At 40.7% G+C, this 24,367-nt stretch overlaps 1 protein-coding gene across 16 annotated transcripts in view; it reads right to left on the reverse strand.

The window, feature by feature from the left end:
- Window positions 1–24,367, reverse strand: part of SLC8A1 (solute carrier family 8 member A1) — a 447,518-nt gene that overhangs the window by 137,049 nt on the left and 286,102 nt on the right. The window lies entirely within an intron of this gene.

Below are 24,367 nucleotides of genomic sequence, written 5' to 3' on the forward strand. Positions count from 1 at the left end.
TAAAGTGCCTAAAATTTTTACTTTGTATGGACTCAAACATGATATGATTTGAGAGAGAAATGATAGCTAATTGTCTAGTGAGATGGAGTCATTTTAACTGATGACATAGTACCTTACGCTTTTAACTGAATGGAAAAAGTATAAGCTTGAAGGAGAGGAGGCTGTCTCTGAGAGGCTGGGTGGGGTTCTGGAGGGGGTTTGAAAGGATTGAGGATCCATTAATGAAAAAGTTTCAAGAAACAGAGTCAGAGAAGCCAAACAGTTATCTTGCCTCTCCCAGATTTTCTGGGAATCAGGCATTCCTAAAAGTCCCTAATTTATTAACTTCACTGTTGAGAATACCAGGAGCTAAAACTCCATCACTTTATGAGAAAGGAAGCAGAATCCCATGAAGGTGACAAAGAAGTCATAGCTGGAGAATAAGAATATTTTAGAATTTTCTTAACACTGTGCTAGGTAGTAGGAAGTTCACACACCTCTTCCAATCCAATGACTGACTACCAGCCATGGCCACGCACCCAATCACTCGTGGAAGTGGAAAATACATAGATTGTCTAAGTTTTCCAGACCACTACCCATGAGAGAATACAATTGCTTAGGCTTTGGGTTAGCATTTGGCAAGTGTAGTTTTCTTACTTTGTTTTAAACCCCACAATGATTCCGAGTCACTGCAGGGTTAAGAACTATTTGTTTAATTCTAAAAATTCTGTAAGGCAAGTATATTACTCCATCTTCTCCCAAGATGAAACTGAAGTTCATATTTGACCAATTTCAGGGAACAAGAACTCAGGTCTATAATTTCCAGTTTTCCCATTTAATACAACAGCTTCCCTGAGGTGCTGAAGTCAGGTTTTGAGCAGAGAACCATGAGACTTGCAACTGTATCCCACTATATCTCTTTTTCTAAGAGACACTAAGGAATATATCTGTTGGCAACAGGGTATAGAGAAAACAGCACAGAGTGGTTTTAATTGTTGTTAGTTGTGTGACTGAGTATGCCACCGTGCTGAGCCTCAGTATCCTCATTTGTATAGCATGAATAATAAATATCTCAAATTGTATTGGAATAGTAAATGAGAAAAAATATATATAATGCAGTTTAAATAGTGCCCGGCACTTAGTAAACCCTCAACAAGTAGTAGTTCTTTTTGCCAAGTTGATAGCTCCTAATGATCTTATATTAGGCATTTGGCCTCATTTTTTTCTTCTTCCCTGTTTCTTTAAACAAAAAAAAAGGGGTAGGACTTCCCTAGTGGTCCAATGGTTAAGAATCCACCTGCCAACGCAGGGGACACGGATTTGACCCCTGGTCCAGGAAGATTCCACATGCCTCGAGGCAACTAAGATCATAGGCCGCAGCTACTGAAGCCCGAGAGCCCTAGAGCCTGTGCTCTGCACCAAGAGGAGCCACCGCGATGAGAAGACCTTTACCGCAACTAGAGAACGCCTGTGCAGAGCAACAAAGACCTAGGCAGCCAAAACGAAATAAATCAACAGTAAAATAAAAAAAGAAAGGGGTAGAAGGCACCAGGCATGGGATACAGTCAAAGCTGGTAATGAATCATGCAGAATCTCTCTTATACCCAGTGAAAGATACGTAATTTCTATATAATTTCTATTTCTCTCCACATGAGAGTCAGCTTAGGATAAGGGACTTATCTCCAAGCTGTATTTGCCTTTAGCCATCAAAACCTTAATTTTTTTCTTAGGCAGTATTTTGGTCAGGGGGTGGGGTGGCTGATGGAGACAGGGGCGGGGAGGTGACAGCCCCTCCCAAGGATGCCTCCTGGTGACACCACTCCTCAAACATCACACTTTACCTTAGCCTCATTGGGATAAACAGATCCTTCCGGTGTAATCTTATGAGCTGCTAGACCTAGACAAGTACGTTTACCACTTGAATGGTAAGCCTCAGTGTTAGAATTGCTCTATTTATATTTTGCTCTGCAGGCAATCCTGATGCTTTTACATAATCGGTAAGCTCCACTCACTCAGCAAAGAAGTAAATAAGATGATAAACAATACTTTCTTTTCCACACAGGCTTATGATGTATTCAGAAGCCAACTTCACTTCCAGTTATTCTGGCTAACTCAACCTGTTTTAAAATACCTGAGATGACAGTTGGTTTTATAGTTTCCCCTCGAAAGTCAGGCCTTGCTATGACAGTCACTTTACAAGCACAGGGGAGCCTGCTGTGTGATGGGCAGGGCAAGGGCTGGTTTAACATAATTACTCAAATTTAGCCTTGCTGGGTCTATGCAGCTCTTGTGTAGTTACATAGCACTCCCGGGCTCCAGAGAGGATGGAAGTCTGGCAGCTCTATATGCCATCTAGATTCTCTGTTCTGCAAACTTCTGTGGTTTCAAGGGTTAGTTTTGTGGTCCATAAGAAACTGAAATGCAGGTTTGGAGAATCATTTGGAAATGCAAGCAGGAACCACATACCTGCTCAGGCACGGGAAGTTCTAGACCACCAAGGAACTTGAGAATAATCTGGTTTCTGTATACAGACTTTGTTGTCTCTGGATCCTTCCTCCAGAGAGAAGTCAGTTATAGACATTTACGATTCTAAAAAGGACCTGGATTCTCCTACCTTACCCCACTCCACTCTGGGGACACAGAACTAGTGCCATAGGCATTAGACTAACTTGCTTTTTATTTCCTTCTGAGTTGAAGTAGAAGTACCCTTGACTGACGCATCTGCATTTGAATGTCCATAAGGGTGGCAAGTCAGAGAAGGCAATGGCACCCCACTCCAGTACTCTTGCCTGGAAAATCCCATGGATGGAGGAGCCTGGTGGGCTGCAGTCCATGGGGTTGCTAGGAGTAGGACATGACTGAGGACTTCACTTTCACTTTTCACTTTCATGCTTTGGAGAAGGAAATGGCAACCCACTCCAGTGTTCTTGCCTGGAGAATCCCAGGGACGGGGAAGCCTGGTGGGCTGCCGTCTATGGGGTCGCACAGAGTCGGTCACGACTGAAGCGACTTAGCAGCAGCAGCAGCAGCAAGGGTGGCAAGTGCAGCTGTCCAACTATTTATGAATAATCCAAAAGATTAGCTTGTAGCTTTCAGTATCATACTGAAATTAGTTAAATGGAAGTACCACTAATGAGCATTTATCAATAAAGGCAACTGAAGTAACCCTGCTAATGTACTGGCCAGGAGGGATAATAAAATAAGTGGACAAAACAAGCCTAATTCTGTTCAGCATCACAGTTGCTCTGCTGAAAAACTAGAGCCAGAATGATCGCAATTAAAACATTTTAGCAACAGGGGCACTGCTTGGTGGGGCTCACCGCTGAGTTTTAAATGGGGTGGTGGGGAGTTGTGCTTCAAGACCTCTGTTTTCCATAGGACCTTTCTTGATTATTTTTACTAGTGTGAAAGCTTTGATTGTTTCTCTGAACTCTTACTACATAAAAAGGCGCCCATGTTTTATAAGTCAACAATTTTATATGGCTCTTTGTTTTATGGGTATCAATGCAGTCTACACAGCAAAATTACAGCAACAGAAAACAGGGGCCTATTTATAATAGGATGTTTTCTCTAACTTTCTTCCTTCCCTCCAACTATACCTCAAGGTTGAGTGAGGCCCATATTCTGTGACCTCATAGAGTGTTTTGTGATCTACTTTACACTTTAATCATACCACATGCAAATAATAACTCTGATGAGGCTTTTTTTGGAATCAGTGACTGTCCTTTATCTCTCGTTTCCTAAACCCAGCATCAGGCTCTGCACAATGCCAGGACAGCGCTGAGTATTTTTGACCAATGAGACAGTTGTGCCGTTTAGATTCAGTTTGTTCCTGTGTCTTAGTAAACTCAGAGGACAATGAGCTGCTTCCTGTCCGAAAGGACTTAGGGTGTAGAAATAGTTATTATTCATAGTTTATATACACAGAACTCAAGTCATGCTGGTGAGTAAACACCCCCCAAAGGAAATGCAATCAGCATGTGTTTAAAATTACTTTTCTCTTTCCATGTGCAATCATTAATTTAAAAAACCAATGTGCTGGCTGGGGAGGATTAAAGATGGTGGTATAGGAAGATCCTGAATTCACCTCCTCCCACAAACGCAACAAATTTGCAACTACATATGGAATAATTCCCTTGGAAAAAGACCTGAAAATTAGATGAACAGAGCCTCCACATCAAAGGGTTAAAGGATATCATTGAGACAGGCAGGAGAAGCCTGGACATCCTCACAGAACCTCACAGGACATCTCTCTCAAATAAGGTCACTTTTTAAGACTACAAGAGATAGCTGACTTACCTAATACATAAAATAAACAGAGAACTAGGTAGAACGAGGAGATCAAAGAATATGCTCCAATCAAAACAACAAGATAAAACATCAGAAAAAGAATGAAACAAAATGGACATAGGCAGCCTACCCAGCAGTGTAAAAGTAATAAAGATGCTTGCTGAACTCAAGAGAAGAATGGATGAGCACAGTGAGACCGCCAACAGAGAAATGGAAAATATAAGAAAGCAGCAAAAAGAAGTTATAACTGAACTGAAAAACTCAAAAAATTAAGAACATATAACCTACCTAATCTTCTTCAGAATCTTTACTCAAAGAGCATAAAATACTAATTTAATATGCACCGCTGTGTTCACTGCAGCATTATATACAATTGCCAAGATATGTAAACAATCTGAGCGTCTATCATGGGTGAATGGGGTATTATACACAGTGGGATTCCCTGGTGGCTGAGTGGTAAAGAAAGCACCTGACAATTCAGTGGATATGGGTTTGATCTCTGGTCCACAGAGACTCCCTGGATAAGGAAATGGCCACTCACTCCAGTATTCTTGCCTGGGAAATCCCCATGGACTGAGAGCCCGGCAGGCTACAATTCATGGGGCGGCAAAGAGTCCAACACAACTTAGTCATTAAAAAAAAAAATGGATTCCTGCCATTTGTGACAATATGCATGGGCCTTAAAGGTATTATGCTCAGTGAAATCGATGGAGAAAGACAAATTCTACATGATTTCACTCATATGTGGAATCTAAAAAGATAGAACAGACAGACAAAAGAAAACAAAAACAAACTCATAAATACAGAGATTAGATTAGTTGGTACCAGAGGAGAAGGGATGGAGGGCAAAATGAGTAAAAGAGGCCAACTACATAGTAATGGGTGGAAAGCAGACTGATGTTGGTGATCACTTTGTAGTGTATACAGATGTTGAATTATAATGCTATACACCTGAAATTTATACAATTTAAAAAACAGAAAACTAAAAAACTCAAATTTGCCTTAATTACTGTCCTTAGTAAACAAAGCCCTTGACAAAGCCCTGTTTCCTGCTATAAAACATAGTAATTGTTTTTCTTCACATCATTTCTTAGTGTAAAGGATACCCAAACATTGGCATCATATACGTAATATCTTTTCTCATTCCTGCAGCACCTTTAACTATGCCGACGTACAGACCACGTTTATACCGAACAGGAACCAAATATGCCTACATGAGGATTCATACACATAAAGCAGAAAGATGGAGTTTGTATTAGCTTTGAGGCATACACGATGATGTGGAAAATGTTGCGATCTACATGGGAACGACACTGAAATGACAGCCAACGGGAGGCAGCTGCAGCTGTCTGAAAAACAAAGCTGAGGAATTAGATACCAGAAGCAAAGGGCTGCAGCCCAAATCCCAGGGAGTCAAACACCCTGCTGTGAGGCCTGGCATAGGCAGCAGTGGGTTGGCATCACTGAACTTCCCTTAATGAAAAGACCCCTAGGTCTTCCTCCTGGGTCAGCTCCATCCCTGCCATATTCTAGTCCTCATTAAAGGTTTGCACGGCAAGGAGCTTCTCAAATACAAATTTCTGTATCCATCTATGTGAAAAGTAGAAATGGTGGATAGAAGTGGTTTAAAACAAACCTGTTTTGAGGCACAAATATTCAAGTACCTAGACCTTATCTCCAAATCACTGGGGGAGGGGAGGTGGATTCAAACTACACCTAATGGTTACAGATCAGAGAAGGCAATGGCACCCCATTCCAGTCCTCTTGCCTGGAAAATCCCATGGACGGAGGAGCCTGGTAGGCTGCAGTCCACGGGGTCACTAAGAGTCGGACATGACTGAGCGATTTTCCTTTCACTTTTCACTTTCATTCATTGGAGAAGGAAATGGCAACCCACTCCAGTGTTCTTGCCTGGAGAATCCCGGGGACGGGGGAGCCTGGTGGGCTGCCATCTATGGGGTCACACAGAGTCGGACACAACTGAAGTGACTTAGCAGCAGCAGCAGCATGGTTACAGATATTATATGATTAATGTTTTGATTATGTAAAAGGTGCTCACTTTTCAGTTCTTCTTGCAAATAATGTAATTTTGCTAAATTGCTTCTCTTTTATTAACTGTAAGGAAGGGGAGAAGGGAAATCAATGGTTCTCTTCATGTAGTCAAGCCACCTTTTATCGAAAGTCTACAATGTGCCAGTCATGGTTAACCTCACAATGGTTATGCACTAAAATGCTCATGTCATGTGCTAAAAATTGTACTCATTTTTACATATCACCTAAGAACCATAACCATAAAGCTGAACTTTATTACTATCTTTCATTTAGACTACATCCTCCAAAGCTATTTACTTGACTGTTGTTCACAAACACACTGGATTTGTTCCATGTGCAATTAACAGGGATAAAACTCAAGCAGAAAAGGTGCCAGTTAGAGATAGCAAATGGCCTTTGAGCCCACCATGTTGCATGAATACCATTTCATAATTATAAAAAATAGAAAAATAAAAATGCTACATCAAGAGAAATTATTTTCTCATACATAAAGAAATTTGTATTTAAGAACACAAATCACATAACTTGGAAATTAATTAAACAGAAAACACTTCAAAAATTCAACTGTCAGAGAAACCTCTTAATTTCTTTCAAAGCTGAAAGAATGTGTCCTTGCAATAATCTCTGTTGTTTTTTCTATGAAGCTGCAAAACTTCATTTAGTCAATTAAAGTTGGGATTATTTGCAAGATTCTCTACTCATAAATCTCCCCCCAAAATACTTAGAGCTCTCCCCATTTCCACAGCCCTGCCCACTGCTGTTACTGTGCTTCATCTCTGTGTCCTTTCCTGGAATGGTTCCCTATGATCCTCTGAGCATAACCTGATGACTATATATGTGTGTTAGTCGCTCAGTCGTGTCCGACTCTCTGAAACCCCATGGACTGTAGCCCACCAGGCTCCTCTGTGCATGGGATTTTCCAGGCAAGAATACTGGAGTGGGTTGCCATTGCCTTATCCAGGGGATCTTCTAGACCCAGGAATCAAACCCAGGTCTCTCACATTAGAGGCAGATTCTTTACCATCTGAGCCACCAGACCTGATGACTATACTTTTCTAAAAATGCCCTGAAATAGCCTGGCAAGGTTTCCATTGTATGTCACACACATTATCTTTTGCTCCATTGAATTCGTTTGGTAGTGTGTGCATATGTACATGTTGTTTTTTTTTTAAACTGAAAGTCACTCAGTTGTGTCCAACTTTTGTGACCCCATGGATTATACAGTCCATGGAATTCTCCAGGCCATAATACCGGAGTAGGTACCCTTTCCCTTCTCCAGGGGATCTTCCCAACCCAGAGATCAAACCCAGGTCTCCCTTAATGCAGGCGGATTTTTTTTTTTTTTTTTTTAACCAGCTGAGCCACCAAGGAAGCCCGAGAAAACTGGAGTGGGTAGCCTATCCCTTCTCCAGCAGATCTTCCCGACCCAGGAATTGAACCAGGGTCTCCTGCATTGCAGGTGGATTCTTTACCAGCTGAGCTACCAGGGAAGCCCTTGGGTTTTTAAGGAGTAGTTATTCATGTGCATTAGGAAAAAGCATGTTGGTTGAAGCTATAAATAATGTACATCTAAGAGAGACTATTTACTAATGACCATGACATCAGTCTTGAAAGCTAGCTAAGTTCCAGTCTTAGCTGATGAACTTGTTGATCTGGGAAAGATCCTGGAATCATTATACCAAAACTCTTATTTTTAGATTTGGAACTGAGGTCTAGAAAGATGAATTGATTCATTACAAGTTCCAGAGCTGGCACCTTTGACGCGGCCCTCAAGTTTGGGGCTTCTCCCTGAACTCCTGGCTCAAAAGCCAGCTTTCTCATTGTATTATGTGAAGGGTACTGGCTTCTCATAATACAGTGAGCTCCAGCCAGTCTAGAAACATTCTGGGTTCCTCTAAAGCCTCAGCTTTGGCTAGGTTGGCTTTGTCTCCCCCTGTTCTTCTATATATAAATCTTCAACTCCAAATGAACCCCAGACACTTCTGCTTTCTTGCTATTCTGACATTGTACCTTTCCCACTTTTTAGAATGCTCTAACCCTCATCACTGCATTCTAATTCCATAAGCAAACATTCCAGAAAGTGGTTTCTGTCCTAGAGCTCACACATTACATCTTTGTTCAGTTTAGAAGTACTACTTAGATCCACAATGTAAACCAAACTAAACACTTGTCTTTACTTGTTTTACAATGTTTGTTCAACAAGTGAGATATTTATAACTTTATGTCTCAACTTCTACTTGATCACTCAGAGGATGAACATGATAGACAGTTCAGTTCAATTGCTTAGTCATGTCCGACTCTTTATGACCCCATGGATTGCAGCACGCCAGGTTTCCCTGTCCATCACCAACTCCCGGAGCTTACTCAAACTCACGTCCATTGAGTCGGTGATGCCATTCAACCATCTCATCCTCTGTCATCCCTTTCTCCTCATGCCTTCAATCTTTCCCAGCATCAGGTCTTTTCCAACAAGTCAGTTCTTCATATCAAGTGGCCAAAGTATTGAAGCTTCAGCTTCAGCATCGATCCTTCCAATGAATATTCAAGACTGATTTCCTTTAGGATGGACTGGTTGGATGTCTTTTCAGTCCAAGGAACTTTCAAGAGTCTTCTCTTCAAAAGCATCAATTCTTTGGTGCTCAGCTTTCTTTATAGTCCAACTCTCACATCCATATGTGACTACTGGAAAAACCACAGTTTTGACTAGATGGATCTTTGTTGGCAAAGTAATGTCTCTGCTTTTTAATATGCTGTCTAGGTTGGTCATAACTTCTTTTCCAAGGAGCAAGGATCTTTAAAAATCATGATGCAGTCACCATCTGCAGTGATTTTGCAGTCCCCCAAAATAAAGTCTGTCACTGTTTCCATTGTTTCCCATCTATTTGCCATGAAGGGATGGGACTGGATGCCATGATCTTAGTTTTCTGAATGTTGAGTTTTTAAGACAACTTTTTCACTCTCCTGTTTCATTTTCATCAGGAAGCTCTTTAGTTCTTTGCTTTCTGCCATAGTGTGGTTTCATCTGCATATCTGAGGTTATTGACATTTCTCCCGGCAATCTTGATTCCAGCTTGTGCTTCATCCAGCCTGATATTTCACATGATGTACTCTGCATATAAGTTAAATAAGCAGGGTGAAAATATACAGCCTTGACATACGTCTTTCCTGATTTGGAACAAGTCTGTTGTTCCATGTCCAGTTTTAACTGCTGCTTCTTGACCTGCATACACATTTCTCAGGAGGCAAGTCAGGTGGTCTGGTATACAGGAATGCATTATAAATGGCTCATTAATGGAAAATGTTTATGTGCTATTCAATTTTTCCATTAAAATTATAATTGAACACAGTTTAGCATGAATGATCACATACAGGTATTTAATATAAAACTGATGGCAAATTTTGTATGTCAATCATGCCCAGCTCTTTATTTTTATTTTTTACTATACTTTCATAAATTAAAAAGATTGTTCTGCTTACTCTCCATTTAGAAAAGTTCCTCTGTCTTTACTTGAAAGCTTAATTCATATAGAAGGGCATTTTCCACAGGCTTTCCTGGTAGCTCAGATGGCAAAGAATCTGCCTACAATGCAGGAGACCCAGGTTTGATCCCTGCATTGGGAAGATCCCCTGGAGAAGGGAATGGCTAGCCACTCCAGTATTATTGCCTTGGAGAATTCCATGGACAGAGAAGCCTGGTAGGCTACAGTCCATGGGGTCGCAAGTCACTGGACACGGCTCAGCAACTAACACTTCACTTTCTCCATAGTCACATATCTCCTGACATTTATGTGGGAAGCAGAAACAGGGAGTGAAGCTTGAAGTAGTTTTAAAAAAATCTGTTTTGATGCATAAGTAGTCAAATGCTCAAATTATATCACCAAACCAAGGGGGTATGTGGAAATCAAGTTTGACCACCTCCTTCAAGAGTTGCTTGATTCTCTCAACTGGACCCTTTGCTTCTCTGAAGTGAACTCATTGCTGCTTGCTAAAATCTTTGTGGCCTGTTTTGTTTTAAGATATAGAATATAAGGAAAGAGCAGTAAATGCCACTTATGCAAGAGAAGTGCAGGTTCTTGGCACAATTTTTTCCTGAACTGAAAACGGTGGCATGAAAAATATAAAGCAAAAGTGGAGTTACATTTTGCAGAATCTAATAAATGCACACATATAAGAAATGGAAAATATCCATTACCCTTTTGTCATTAACATCTAACTTGGGGGAATGTACTTGATACACATCTGTAGATCTTTATAGTTGCTCAGGATTCCAAATCTTTCCATTTTATCTCTATAATGATACTTTGGAAGGATGGCCGTGGGTTTTTTTTTTTCCCCTTCCAATTGCTGTATCAGCCCTCTGTTTTCACCTCTTCTCTTTTTTCCCCTCAATTCAAAGTCAAACTACATCTTCTTTCAGGACATACTTTGAGAGTTTTCCTATCCATCACGACTCTGAGGCTCTCACTTTCAACATTAATTCTTCTCCAGGGCTCCTTCCCCTGATCTCTTCTCCTGAGCTTTGGGCAATTATGTTCTCTTATCTCTTTCACATAAATCTCACTTGGAAGACAAGCCCCTCAGGTTAAGCTGCTCTGGGGTGTGTGTACTTCTCCTCAAGAGCCAGCAACACCTACATCACTAGCATTCACCTTCACCACCACCTGTGAAAGCAACTTACTTTGGGAAACGATTTTCTTTTTTTAGCACTCCTGTTTTTAGCCTGGCTGTCCCTGGGCTCTGGCCAGGGATACTTATAATGCTGGGGGCACTGTACTACAGGCTGGAGGGGTGGACAACAGGAGGAAGATAAACATTCCTGAAATGAAAAGCTTACCATAGAATATGGCTGTGTCCTAAGACACAGCAGGCCAGGATGGTTGTTAGCAAGCAATGAGTCCAGTTCAAAGAGTAAAAGCAACATTTAACAGAGGTGGTAGATCATTAAAGGTCTAGGTAGACCCTACTTAAGAGGTTTGTGGAAGCAGAAACCAACCCTGAGGAAGCCTTGGCCATGACCCAAATGACCATGTGCACTGTCTTCTTTTGAGCCTGCAATTCTGTCTAGGTTCTTGGGCTGTAGACGTACAACAGAAGGAAACCAGGGACATCTAAGTAGCTGTGTCCTCCTTTCGTTGGCACACAGATGCTCTGATTAAAGACAGAATGTGCTATTTTCAGAGAGATGGAGCATAGAAATATGGCATAGGTTACTATTTTTTGGGTCTCCACATTTTTAAGAAATGACAAGGGTTATACATTTAGGGTGATGTGCCACTTAGGTGGCATCTATCTTTGCAAAGGAATTGGAGATTGAAAGTTAGGATTCAAAAAGGAGATTTAATCCAAATCCTCAAGTAGAATGGACTTGTAGAAGCAATCCTAATCAATTTATGTTATTGTCCAACTTTTTTTTTTTTCTTACAAGGCAATATCCTTCAAGTAAGAGCTATGCAGTGTCTTCTAAGCTTAAGTTCGTACATTCGACGAAGTATGAGATTATATTATACAAAATAACTCAAGGATTGTTCAAAGAGCTCCTTTTCTAAGTCTTTTATGAACATTTTTTTTCCTCCAGAAGGAAACTAACATGTATCATTAGCTCTAGAACCCGTTCTCTTCTAAGAATAACAACATATGTGCTTAGCTGTTATTTGCAAAGAAATTTATCTTTACGGTGATAATTGCAGTAACCTTTTAAACGAACATACGCATACACCAGAACACACAGCTGTCACTGCTGCCATGGATACGGTTCCAAAACATAAGATACGATGCTACTGTTGAGGTCGTATAGCCTCCAAAATGAATTTTAATGAAATTGTGGCGGGGGGGAGAAAAGGAATTTTATGGAGGCTTCTAAATTATTTAGTGAAGTTTGCAACTAAAATCTGACTAAAACGCCACAGTGACAACCTTAATCTGAAAGGGAAACAATAGTCAGTAAATGTCAAGTATCTCAAAAGGAACATAAATGAGCTTTATTTAAAGATAAGCAAAACACCCAAATGCTAGCTCTGTAAGCTAGCTAGCTCTTTAACACTGCCCATTTTCAATAACTATTCCCATTGTTGGTTGAAACATATTTGAGTATAAGTGATCTGGGAGGTACCTACTGAAACTACTTAGCTACCTGAAGATTTTTCCTAGTTTCTGTCAACTTTTGACCTTCATATTTGAGCATCTTTGCTTTTATAAGATAAAAAAGATTTTGAGTGACAATGTTTTCAGAGCTGGTCTCTCTAGACATCTGTCTCTAAAAGACATCTATTCCAGCCACTTACTTTACAAATGAGGGAACTGAGGCCTACAAGAGGCGAGTGAATTATCCAACATACTAAAAGTTCATGTGGTTGGAAACTACACCTCAGGTCTCTGACTTTATTCCCCCCACACAATCACTGCACCACCTTATGAACTACAGTCCTCCTGTATGCCTGCTCAGTTGCTTCAGTTGTGTCTGATTCTTTGTGACTCTGTGGACTGTAGCCTATGAGGCTCCTCTGTCCATGGGATTCTCCAGGCAAAGATACTGGAATGGGTTGCCATGCCTTACTCCAGGGGATCTTCTTGACCCAGGGGTCGAACCTGTGTCTCCTATGTCTCCTGCACTGCAGGTGGATTCTTTACTGCTGAGCCACCAGGGAAGCCCACAGCTCTCCCGACTATTGATTAAAACTGGTGCATTAAACTAGTACAGCCACTATGGAGAACAGTGTGGACATTCCTTCAAAAACTGGAAATAGAACTGTCTTATGATCCAGCAATCCCCCTGCTGGGCATACACACTGAGGAAACCAGAAATGAAAAAGACATGTGTACCCCAATGTTCATCGCAGCACTGTTTATAATAGCCAGGACATGGAAGCAACCTAGATGTCCATCAGCAGATGAATGGATAAGAAAGCTGTGGTACATATACACAATGGAGTATTACTCAGCCATTAAAAAGAATACATTTGAATCAGTTCTAATGAGGTGGATGAAACTGGACCTATTATACAGAGTGAAGTAAGCCAGAAAGAAAAACACCAATACAGTATACTAACGCATATATATGGAATTTAGAAAGATGGTAACAATAACCCTGTATGTGAGACAGCAAAAGAGACACAGATGTATAGAACAGTCTTTTGGACTCTGTGGAAGAGGGCTAGGGTGGGATGATTTGGGAGAATGGCATTGAAACATGTATAATATCATATATGAAACGAATTGCCAGTCCAGGTTTGATGCATGATACTGGATGCTTGGGGCTGGTGCACTGGGATGACCCAGAGGGATGGTATGGGGAGGGAGGTGGGAGGGGGGTTCAGCATGGGGAACATGTGTACACCCATGGCAGATTCATGTTGATGTATGGCAAAACCAATATAATACTGTAAAGTAATTGACCTCCAATTAAAATAAATTTATATTAAAAAAATAAAACTGGTGCATTCTTTCATAGAGGCAGGAAGTTCTAAATTTGAATATCTGAATATGTGAATACTTTTATTGCCCACTTATATCTTTAAAGCAGTTAGTCAAATTTGCTAAATGAAATAAACTTTTCACTTCTCCCTTAGAGTATGTATGTCCTCCTCAAATCTATTGATTGCATGGGAATTACTACTCTGTAATGGCACCCCACTCCAGTACTCTTGCCTGAAAAATCCCATGGATGGAGGAGCCTGGTGTGCTGCAGTCCATGGGGTCGCGAAGAGTAGGACACGACTGAGCAACTTCACTTTCACTTTTCACTTTCATGCATTGGAGAAGGAAATGGAAACCCATTCCAGTATTCTTGCCTGGAGAATCCCAGGGACGGGAGCCTGGTGGGCTGCTGTCTATGGGGTCGCACAGAGTCGGACACGACTGAAGCGACTTAGCAGCAGCAGCAGCACTTTGAAAACCTTGATACCTTCATGTAATAAAAGAAGGGAAAGTTTTCTTGATTTGTAATCATTGCTGTACCACTTCTGTCCTCTGAAGTTGTCCCAGGCACATAATAAAGCCAACCATGAAACCGCTGCTCACCTTCAGGTCAAGAGCCTGGCAAACACATTGATGGGGTTTCACTGAAAGCTATCTAATGATGGTTGGGGCTCCAGTATATTATTTGGAGCACAAAGTCAAGGCAGTATACTTGGGGAAAGACAGCCTTCACGGTCATAAATTATGACTGGGAAATGGGCACTCCCCAAGACAGAGAAGGACTTATTATGTAACTCTCGTTAAGGGTTGCCAGTGCGGCAGGCTATTGCGTCTCTGGCGGGGTTGAGGACTCCCCAGGCTCTAGGAGGTCCCTGAGACAATGTGTCATACAGTGATGATGGGTGGAAAATACTCTCACTGTTCAAAATGTGATTGTTTTGGCCTCCTCTGTGTTAAGCTTTTGGCACTTGAACAGGACCCAATGTAACACCACAGCTGGGAAATGACATTATTTGGATTGGGTAAGAGGCATTTTTGAATTGGACTCCACTGTAGTATTAGAGACGGGAAAAATTCCTGTCATATTCAACAAATCCCAGAGGAACTATCTCTTTGTCGTTCGTGTTTGCATGTGAATGTGCAATATAAACATTTTTTTTTGTATAAATATACAGATAAGTTAGGTGGGCAAAGTTGTATAAATCTCTATTACTAGAATAATTCATTTCATAAATATTTACTGAGCATTTAATAAGCACCAGGGGTTCCGTTCCAGTGCATATATGTTTATACATACGTTACCTCTAAAATAGAGATGATGAATTCCTTCCTTGCAGGTATTACAGAACATAGCATGAGAAAAATACATGCAGTATAGGAGGCTGTCATAAACATTAGCTCCCCTTACATCTCTTCTCACTATTCCTCAGCTTTGAGATATGAATAACTTTTCTGTCCTTCTAAATTCTGCAAAACACCCCAACAGGTAGAGGAGGAAGTGTGAAATGTGGTCCGTTGAGGCCCAATTCAGAGCCCGTGACACCCATACTGAACCCTCTACTTCTAAAGAAGGACCCCACACCCCACCAGGCTGAGAGTGACCTGTCATCTTTAAGATCCAGTAAGGACTAGGAGCTTTTTCATCATAAACATCTGCAAATGTATTCAAATCTTATGAGACTAGACAGATAGGTATTTTTTTCTGATTATAAAATATATTTATGTTGTTGAATATTTAGAACATAATATATAAAAATAAAATGGAAAAGAATAATTAGATATAATTCTCCAATATTCAAGTGATATTGACTCAGTAGTGTATTGTCTATTCCCTACAGATGGCTATTGACTTTGGGGGCAGACTCCCAAGAAATGAATATAATGGAACTATGATGTCTCAATTTTGACTGCATATAGTGTTATAAATGGCAGCAATGCCTTATGACTTCCCTAAGCAGTGAAAAAGATGTGTTATGTAGTTTGTGGGGATATGTGTGTGGGGATGTGTGTGTGTGTGTGTGTGTGTGTGTGTAAGAGACAGAGAGAGAGAGAGAGAGAAAGAGAATGTATATGAGATTATTTAGGAGAAATTAATCCACTAGAATTTCACTGCAAACCAGAACTGAGAATAACAAACATGTTTAAATAGGCCTGTCTAGTTCTTTGTAAATATAATTTTAGGAAACAAACTAAAACATAAGGGCAAAAAGCCTACATTTTGCTTTGCATTTGCAAATAAAGCTTATTTCATCAATGGTGAAATTGCTTTGCCTAATTTGTAACCTCATTATAGTCCTGAACCCCCACCCCCTCACCCCAACATGATGCTCTGTTTATGTAGCTTCCCCTGGTGGCATGCGCTCCAAGCAGAAAAGGGTATAATTATAAATCTCCATCCACTAACAAGACCAATGGCTGCACCCAGCAACTCGACTCTCCCTTTGTGAAGCTCTACACAGGGAGCAGAATGGTGTGGATACCATTCTGAATGTGGAAGGCCTAAAACTATTAGGAAAACAGCTGCCTCTTTCAACGTTTACTCATGGTATCACTTTATCCATCTTGTCAGAAGCTAATATTTTAAGCAAGGACCAGATATTTTAAGACACTGTGCCTACAATTAATCACTCAATTATACCAGAAAACAGAGAGATACAACCATAACTTGTGTTTGAAGACTTATTAGGCTTGCTTAGAAAGAAGGGACTAAATTTGTGCCTCTGGGCAAAGTTAGACTGGAAAAAGAAGCTTGAAATGCAGAGTATGCTTGGTACTATCTCCATTTTTATAAAAGCAAAGCTAATGAGGCTCTGCTCTTTTTTTTAAATCATTTTTAAAAATTGAAGTATAGTTAATTTACAATGTTGTATTGATTTCAGATGTATAGCAAAGGGATTCAGTTATACATATACCTATGTGTGTGTATATATATATTTTTCACATTCTTTTCCATTACAGGTTGTTACAAGATATTGCATATAGTTCCCTTTCCTTATAATTTATCTAGAGGCGCTGCTCTCTATTCTGAGGCTATTAAAAGTATCTATCTAAACCTGGTGTCTTAGAGGAAATAAATATTGTAATGATGATAAACCACTCATTCATTTCTTCAGCAAACAAGAATTCAAGTGCCTACTGAATGTCAGTAAGAGCCAGACTTCTGACATCGGAGACTCATGTCATAGCCCTTAACTTCTACAGAAAGCAACTGGATGCAGTGGATACTAACCAAACCCAGGTCTCCCATATTGCAGGCAGATTCTTTACTGTCTGAGCCACCTGGGACTCTTTAGACCAAACTAATTCATTACTTACTAGAGTTATTTTCAACTTATGAAAAGAAAGTAGGAAAATTTCCCAAGCCTAACTTCACCATTTAAAAAAGAAGTGACATCATGGCTTTAGGGTTGGTTTAATTGTTTTTGAACTAAGAAATCCATTCAAAAAGGTCCTGTAGCTCATAATCTCATGCCAGGAAAATGAACAAAACAATGCAATAATACATAGCATCGTATATTTTTGAAAGGTATTGCATTTCTTTGTGATGGATTGGCCATGTAGTTGAAAATACATTCACAGAGGAAGGCACCAATTCTGCTGCACATTTATAGAAGCATCTATTTTTTTTTTTTTTCCTTACAGGTAAAAGATATTCAAGTGAGGGGAGAATTCCATATGAATGCACTTATGCATCCCCCCTCTGATGGGTCTAAGAGGTGATAAACAAATCTCACTTCTAAAACCTCAAGGGGAACACTTGAATCAGGAGCAGTGGAAGAACACAGGTAGACTGAGGACAGCTTGCAGCAGACTGAGACATTTCTTGAGTAATGGCTAAGTGCAAAGGGCTCTAGAGTTGGAGGGCCAACTCTCCATCAGCAGCCCCCCTTCTCTGATACAAAAAACATGAACATTTGGGTAATTTAATGGAAAGTTGTGAAAATGCAGCTGCCAACATTACGTTCCAACTAGATTGCTTCCTCTAAGCTTTCCTTGTAGAAATTTTGAAGCCTTCCAGACCTCCTTACCAGGGGGTTAAAAATTAAGTAGAAGGTCTGGGCTCTTGGATTTAGGATGGGAGGTGAACCAGAAAAGAGTCAATGGAAAGGAAAGGGGCCACCAGCTAACTACTATCATTTATTGAAAAACCTACTATGTGAGAATCTTATTCTGAGCATTTCATATCTATCATCTCTTTAAATTTCGTAACAATGCTAAGGTAATGACAGCCTTTCCTGCCAACCGCTGAAGCCCAGGCTGGGAGTTGTCCAATGATTTTTCCTGTATAATCGCACCCTAAGGGAAGACATTACTCTGATTTTTCCACTTCATGTTTTTCCCTGGCAATTGCTATGAGAGAATGCTGTTTTTGGAGTTGAATAGGCAAGTGTTGTGCATGATATGAAATATCAAAAAAAAAAAAAAAAAAAACCACCAAAACTGACACAAAGCACTAGTCAATTTCAGTCTATCTATGAATGATCGAGGTCTTTTCCTATAAAATGAACAGTGTGTATGGGTGTTAGTCGCTCAGTGGTGTCTGATTCTTTGCAACCCCGTGGACTGTAGCCCACCAGGCTCCTCTGTCCGCGGAATTCTCCAGGAAAGAATATTAGAGTGGGTTGCCATACCCTTCTCCCAGGGATTTCCCAACCCAGGGATTAAACCCAGGTCTCCCACATTGCAGGCGGATTCTTTACCATCTGAGCCACCAGGAAAGCCACAAATGAACAGATTCTACCTCAATTTTCAGCTGGGCTTTTGCTTTTTTTTTTTTTTTTTTAACTTTACAATATTGTATTGGTTTTGTTATATATCAACATGAATCCGCCACAGGTATACACGTGTTCCCCATCCTGAACCCTCCTCCCACCTCCCTCCCCGTACCATCCCTCTGGGTCTTCCCAGTGCACCAGCCCCAAGCATTATGGAGCGCCACCTCAGCCAGCCTGTGGACAATCAGTGCAGGATTAGTGACACTGTGCAACAGCCAAAGAGGTGCATTCCTGAATGCAGAGGTTGCTCACCACCAAGGAAGGAGTCAGTCGCTAGAATCCCAGCAAAGCCTATGGGTTTGTTCAACAAAGAGAAGGAATGTCTGGAGGATAAGACTCCCTGCAGTCATCTTCTGGAAAATGTCTGCCATACATATTTGCCTAACTAAAAAGCCTCTTGATGAAAGTGAAAGAGGAGAGTGAAAAAGTTGGCTTAAAGCTCAACATTCAGAAAACGAAGATCATGGCATCTGGTCCCATCACTTCATGGCAAATAGATGGGGAAACAGTGGAAACAGTGTCAGACTTTATCTTTGGGGGCTCCAAAATCACTGCAGATGATGACTTCAGCCATGAAATTAAAAGACGCTTGCTCCTTGAAAGGAAAGTTATGACCAACCTAGACAGCATATTCAAAAGCAGAGACATTACTTTGCCAACAAAGGTCTAGTCAAGGCTATGGTTTTTCCAGTGGTCATGTATGGATGTGAGAGTTGGACTGTGAAGAAAGCTGAGTGCCGAAGAACTGATGCTTTTGAACAGTGGTGTTGGAGAAGACTCTTGAGAATCCCTTGGACTGCAAGGAGATCCAACCAGTCCATTCTAAAGGAGGTCAGTCCTGGGTGTTCTTTGGAAGGACTGATACTAAAGCTGAAACTCCAATACTTTGGCCACCTCATGTGAAGAGTTGACTCATTGGAAAAGACCCTGATGCTGGGAGGGATTGGAGGCAGGAGAATAAGGGGATGACAGAGGGTGAGATGGCTGGATGGCATCACTGCCTTGATGGACGTGAGTCTGAGTGAACTCCGGGAACTGGTGATGGACAGGGAGGCCTGGCGTGCTGCAATTCATGGGGTTGCAAAGAGTTGGACACGACTGAGCGACTGAACTGAACTGATATATTACATTATTTTAGTCCACAAAATCTATTTTATAGATAAGGAATTTGATGTTTATCAGGATCAAGTAACTTGCCCAAGTGGTTACACAATTAGTAAGTTGCTAAGCTAGGGTTTCTAGGTCTGTCTCAGCAGCCTATAATTTTAACCATTATGTTCAATGGCCTATCTTGAACTCAGTTTATCAAACAGCTATTCAATTAATCTCTCTTAAGAGTTTTCGCAGATTTTAAGCACTTCTTTTCTTGGTTTGGCAATAACATTAGGCTGATGCAAACGTAATTTCAGTTTTTGTGTTGATATTGGAATACATTATTAAATAAATGTGGTTATGGTATCCATAATTTTAATGTGCATCTCTTGCTTTATGGTTTTTTTTGCTAAATCACTTATTACTTGCTGTTTATTTTATATTTATTTTAGACTATGGAAGTGATGTTAGACAAAAAGCAAATTCAAGTGATTTGCTTATTCGAGTTCAAAATGGGTCATAAAGCAGTGGAGACAACTCCGAACATCAACACCACATTTGGCCCAGGAACTGCTAACGAACATACAGTGCATTGGTGGTTCAAGAAGTTTTGCAAAGGAGACAAGAATCTTGAAGATGAGAAGCACAGTGGTTAGCCATCAGAAGTTGACAACAACCAACTAAGAGCCATCATGGAAACTAATCCTCTTACAACTACATGAGAAGTTGCTGAAGAACTCAGCAGGGAGCATTTTACAGTCATTTGGCATCTGAAGCAAATTGGAAAGGTGAAAAATCTCAGTAAGTGGGTGCCTCATGAACTGACTGCAAATCAAAAAAATCCTCATTTTGAAGTGTTGTCTTCTCCCACTCTATGCAACGAGTTATTTCTTGATCAGATTGTGACGTATGATGAAAAGTGGATTTTATATTACCACTGGCAATGGTTGGACTGAGAAGCAGCTCCAAAGCACTTCCCAAAGCTAAAGTTGCACCAAAAAAAAGGTCACAGTCACTATTTGATGGCCTACTGCCAGCTTGATCCACTATAACTTTCTGAGTCCCGGCAAAATCATTACATCTGGGAAGTACACTAAGCAAATCTATGAGATGCACGGAAAACTGTAACGCTCGAGTGCACGTCACATAACCAATGCTGCAAAAGCTGAACGAGCTGGGCTATGAAGTTTTACCTCACCTGCCATCTTCACCCGACCTCTTGCCAACCAACTACCAATTCCTCAAGAATCTCAACAACTTTTGCAGGGAAAATGCTTCTGCAACCAGCAGGATACAGAAAATGCTTTCCAAGAGTTTGTTGAATTGTGAAGCCTGGATTTTTACTCTACAGGAACAAAGAAACTTAACTTTTCATTGGCAAAAATGTGTTGATTATAATGGTTCCTATTTGATTAATAAAGGTGTGTCTGAGCCGAGTTATAATGATTTAAAAAGCAGAGACATTATTAAAAAGCAGAGACATTACTTTGCCAACAAAGATCCGTCTCGTCAAGGCTATGGTTTTTCCAGTAATCATGTATGGACGTGAGAGTTGGTCTTTAAAGAAAGCCGAGTGCCGAAGAATTGATGCTTTTGAACTGTGGTGTTGGAGAAGACTCTTGAGAGTCCCTTGGACTGTAAGGAGATCCAACTAGTCCATTCTAAAGGAAATCAATCCTGAATATGATGCTGAAGCTGAAACTCCAATATTTTGGCCATGCAATGCGAAGAACCAACTCATTGGAAAAGACCCTGATGCTGGGAAAGATTGAAGGCAAGAGGAGAAGGGGATGACAGAGGATGAGATGGCTGGATGGCATCACCAATGCAATGGACATGAATTTGAGTGAACTCTGGGAGTTGGTGATGGACAGGGAGGCCTGGCATGCTGCAGTCCATGGGGTCGCAAAGAGTTGGACACAACTGAGCAACTGAACTGAAATGATAATGATTTAAAATTCAAGGTCCAAAACCGCAGTTATGTTCAAACCAACCTAATAATTTTGAAGCCATATACACACAAACTCAAATGAAGAAAAAAAAACAAGTAAAAGATGCTCCAGATAGAGACTTTATAGTTGCACTTCTTGGCTATGGGCGGTTACACTTGCACTGCAAACGCATGACATCCACCCGGACCCAGCTATAGAAATACATTCTGAAGAGGGGAAACTTGAAATGCCCAGACTGTGGTCCTGAATTCACTTATGAATGCTTGATTTTAGTGCATTTACCAGTTTTTCTACTTGGATTTTAGTCACTATGGTTCAATATAACTGCTTCCAGCCAGTCCCCAAGACAGACTTGTTCACTGTAGTTGTCCACGAGTTTCACTCAGAAGAACCTCATATAACAGCAGCATAGCCCAGATACCAGGCTGGTCAATCAGCCCAAGAGTCCATCCCTCAGCACACCCCGCCTTTAAGATCTGCTGGTTGAGTGTGCTATGTTCCAACACTGCCTTCCAAATAGACCGTTTATAAAAAAGCAAGTTGCTGCTACCAGGGCATGCAAACATGGTCTAGCCCCTAGTGCCTGGCAGAGCTTCCATGTAACAGTTTTTGTTTAAAACAAACAAACAAAAATGAACATTTTCCCATTATTGCCTCAGGTTCTTCCATTTTCCCCATATTTCCTGAAATGTAATAGCTGAGAGATGAAATCACACATTTCACATTTTACTGTGAAAACATGCTGGAATGAAAAGGCCAAACATTTTCTATGAAGTGAAGAAGTGAAGTGAAGTCGCTCAGTCGTGTCCGACTCTTTGCGATCCCATGGACTGTAGCCTACTAGGCTTCTCCATCGATGGGATTTTCCAGGCAAGAATACTGGAGTGGGCTGCTATTTCCTTCTCCAGGGGATCTTCCTGACCCAGGAATCAAACCCAGGTTTCCTGCACTGCAGGGCTGATATCCTTCAGAATGGACTGGTTGGATCTCCTTGCAGTCCAAGGGACTCTCAAGAGTCTTCTCCAACACCACAGTTCAAAAGCATCAATGCTTCAGCGCTCAGCTTCCTTTATTGCCTAACTCTCACACCCATATGTGACTGCTGGAAAAACCATAGCTTTGACTAGATGGACCTTTGTTGGCAAAGCGATGCCTCTGCTTTTTAGTGCTAGAGAAAAAGCCAGCCATCTTCCTGGGCAGAGACGGAAGTTAGTGCCTTAGAATCAATTCTTAACTATGTTAAAGTTTTGAGTCTTGGTCAGTTTCCAAGCGTGGGGAATTGGCTTTCAGCAGCCTGGAATGGAGGGATCCACTGCCCCCGGAGAGCACAAAGGACACTGCTTAAGTGAGGCCCACTGCCGTCCTAACCAGTCCAACTCCAGATTAGAACAAATCCAGATAGGGCTAGTTTCACTTCACTTGCCCAGTGATTGGAAATGCTTCATCTCAGACTACGGAAGGAGCCTGACCAAAGCAACTTTAAAATATATCAAAGGTGTATGTGTGTGTGTATATGTGTATTTTTTGCTGTGTCGATTATGTATATGTATGTGTGTGTGTGTGTCTGTGTAGAAAGGGGTCTGAGGCATGGATCTTACTAATGTGGTTATTTAAATAAACTCTCCCATATAATAGAGCACCAGATGGTGCTACAAAAATGAGGGGAAAGAGGCTCAGTGTATATATGTCACAGTAGCTGTACTGGCCTGCATTCAAATGATAAACATTTAATCACTCCAGTTTATAGCTCTGCTTAAATTTTTTTGGTTAATATGTTAATATAAAATGCAAATTTACACATAGGATCCTAATAAAATGCATAAATAATTGGATTTTACAAGAGAAACAGAAATTATTGATAATTACATCCGGCTCTCACTTTAAAGGTGAAGTCAAGAATTAAATCAAAATGCACAGAAGTTGAGTGACTTGCTAAAAGTCTTATAGGAAATTAATGGTAAACTGTAAATATGGGTTCTCTGACTCCATATTCAATGTTATTTCCTCTACACCTGTAACAGATTCAGAAGCAAAAATAAATTTATGTCAGATATGCTCAATTCTCAATACAATTTTGCAACAATGTTTTAATAAGTATGTGTTTCCTGACCTCAAACTTGATGCAAGATGCTAACTGAGTCCATTAAAACAAACTGCTTGATTTAAAAAAAAAAAAATGAAGATCTCTATCACATCAAAAATATTTATAGAATATTTAGAAGATCACATTCCAGAGATAAATCAATAAAACTTTCAGTTTTTGAGGACATAAAGGCACATTAAGAGAACTGAATATTCCAGACTGTGGATTAAAAACAAAGTACCAACTTACAGGGTGTACCTGTTCATGGTAATTTGAAATTTATTTTAAGGTTTCTCTGCTGAGGTATTATTGGGAATAATTACTAAAATGTATACTTTTTCCTAGGTTTAATAAAATCTCCTTTGATACACAGTGTGGGCATACATGGACTGCTGCTGCTGCTGCTAAGTCGCTTCAGTCGTGTCCAACTCTGTGCGACCCCAGAGACGGCAGCCCACCAGGCTCCTCTGTCCCTGGGATTCTCCAGGCAAGAACACTGGAGTGGGCCGCCATTTCCTTTTCCAATGCATGAAAGTGAAAAGTGAAAGTGAAGTCGCTCAGTCGTGTCTGACTCTAGTGACCCCATGGACTGCAGCCTACCAGGCTCCTCTGTCCATGGGATTTTCTAGGCAAAAGTACTGGAGTGGGGTGCTATTGCCTTCTCTGACATGGACTGGCATTTGTAACCAAGTTAAGATGATGGCAGCCAAGACGACGACTGAATGTGGGGC

Source organism: Bos javanicus, chromosome 11 (assembly GCF_032452875.1).
Source record: "Bos javanicus breed banteng chromosome 11, ARS-OSU_banteng_1.0, whole genome shotgun sequence".
NCBI classification, from domain to species: domain Eukaryota; kingdom Metazoa; phylum Chordata; class Mammalia; order Artiodactyla; family Bovidae; genus Bos; species Bos javanicus.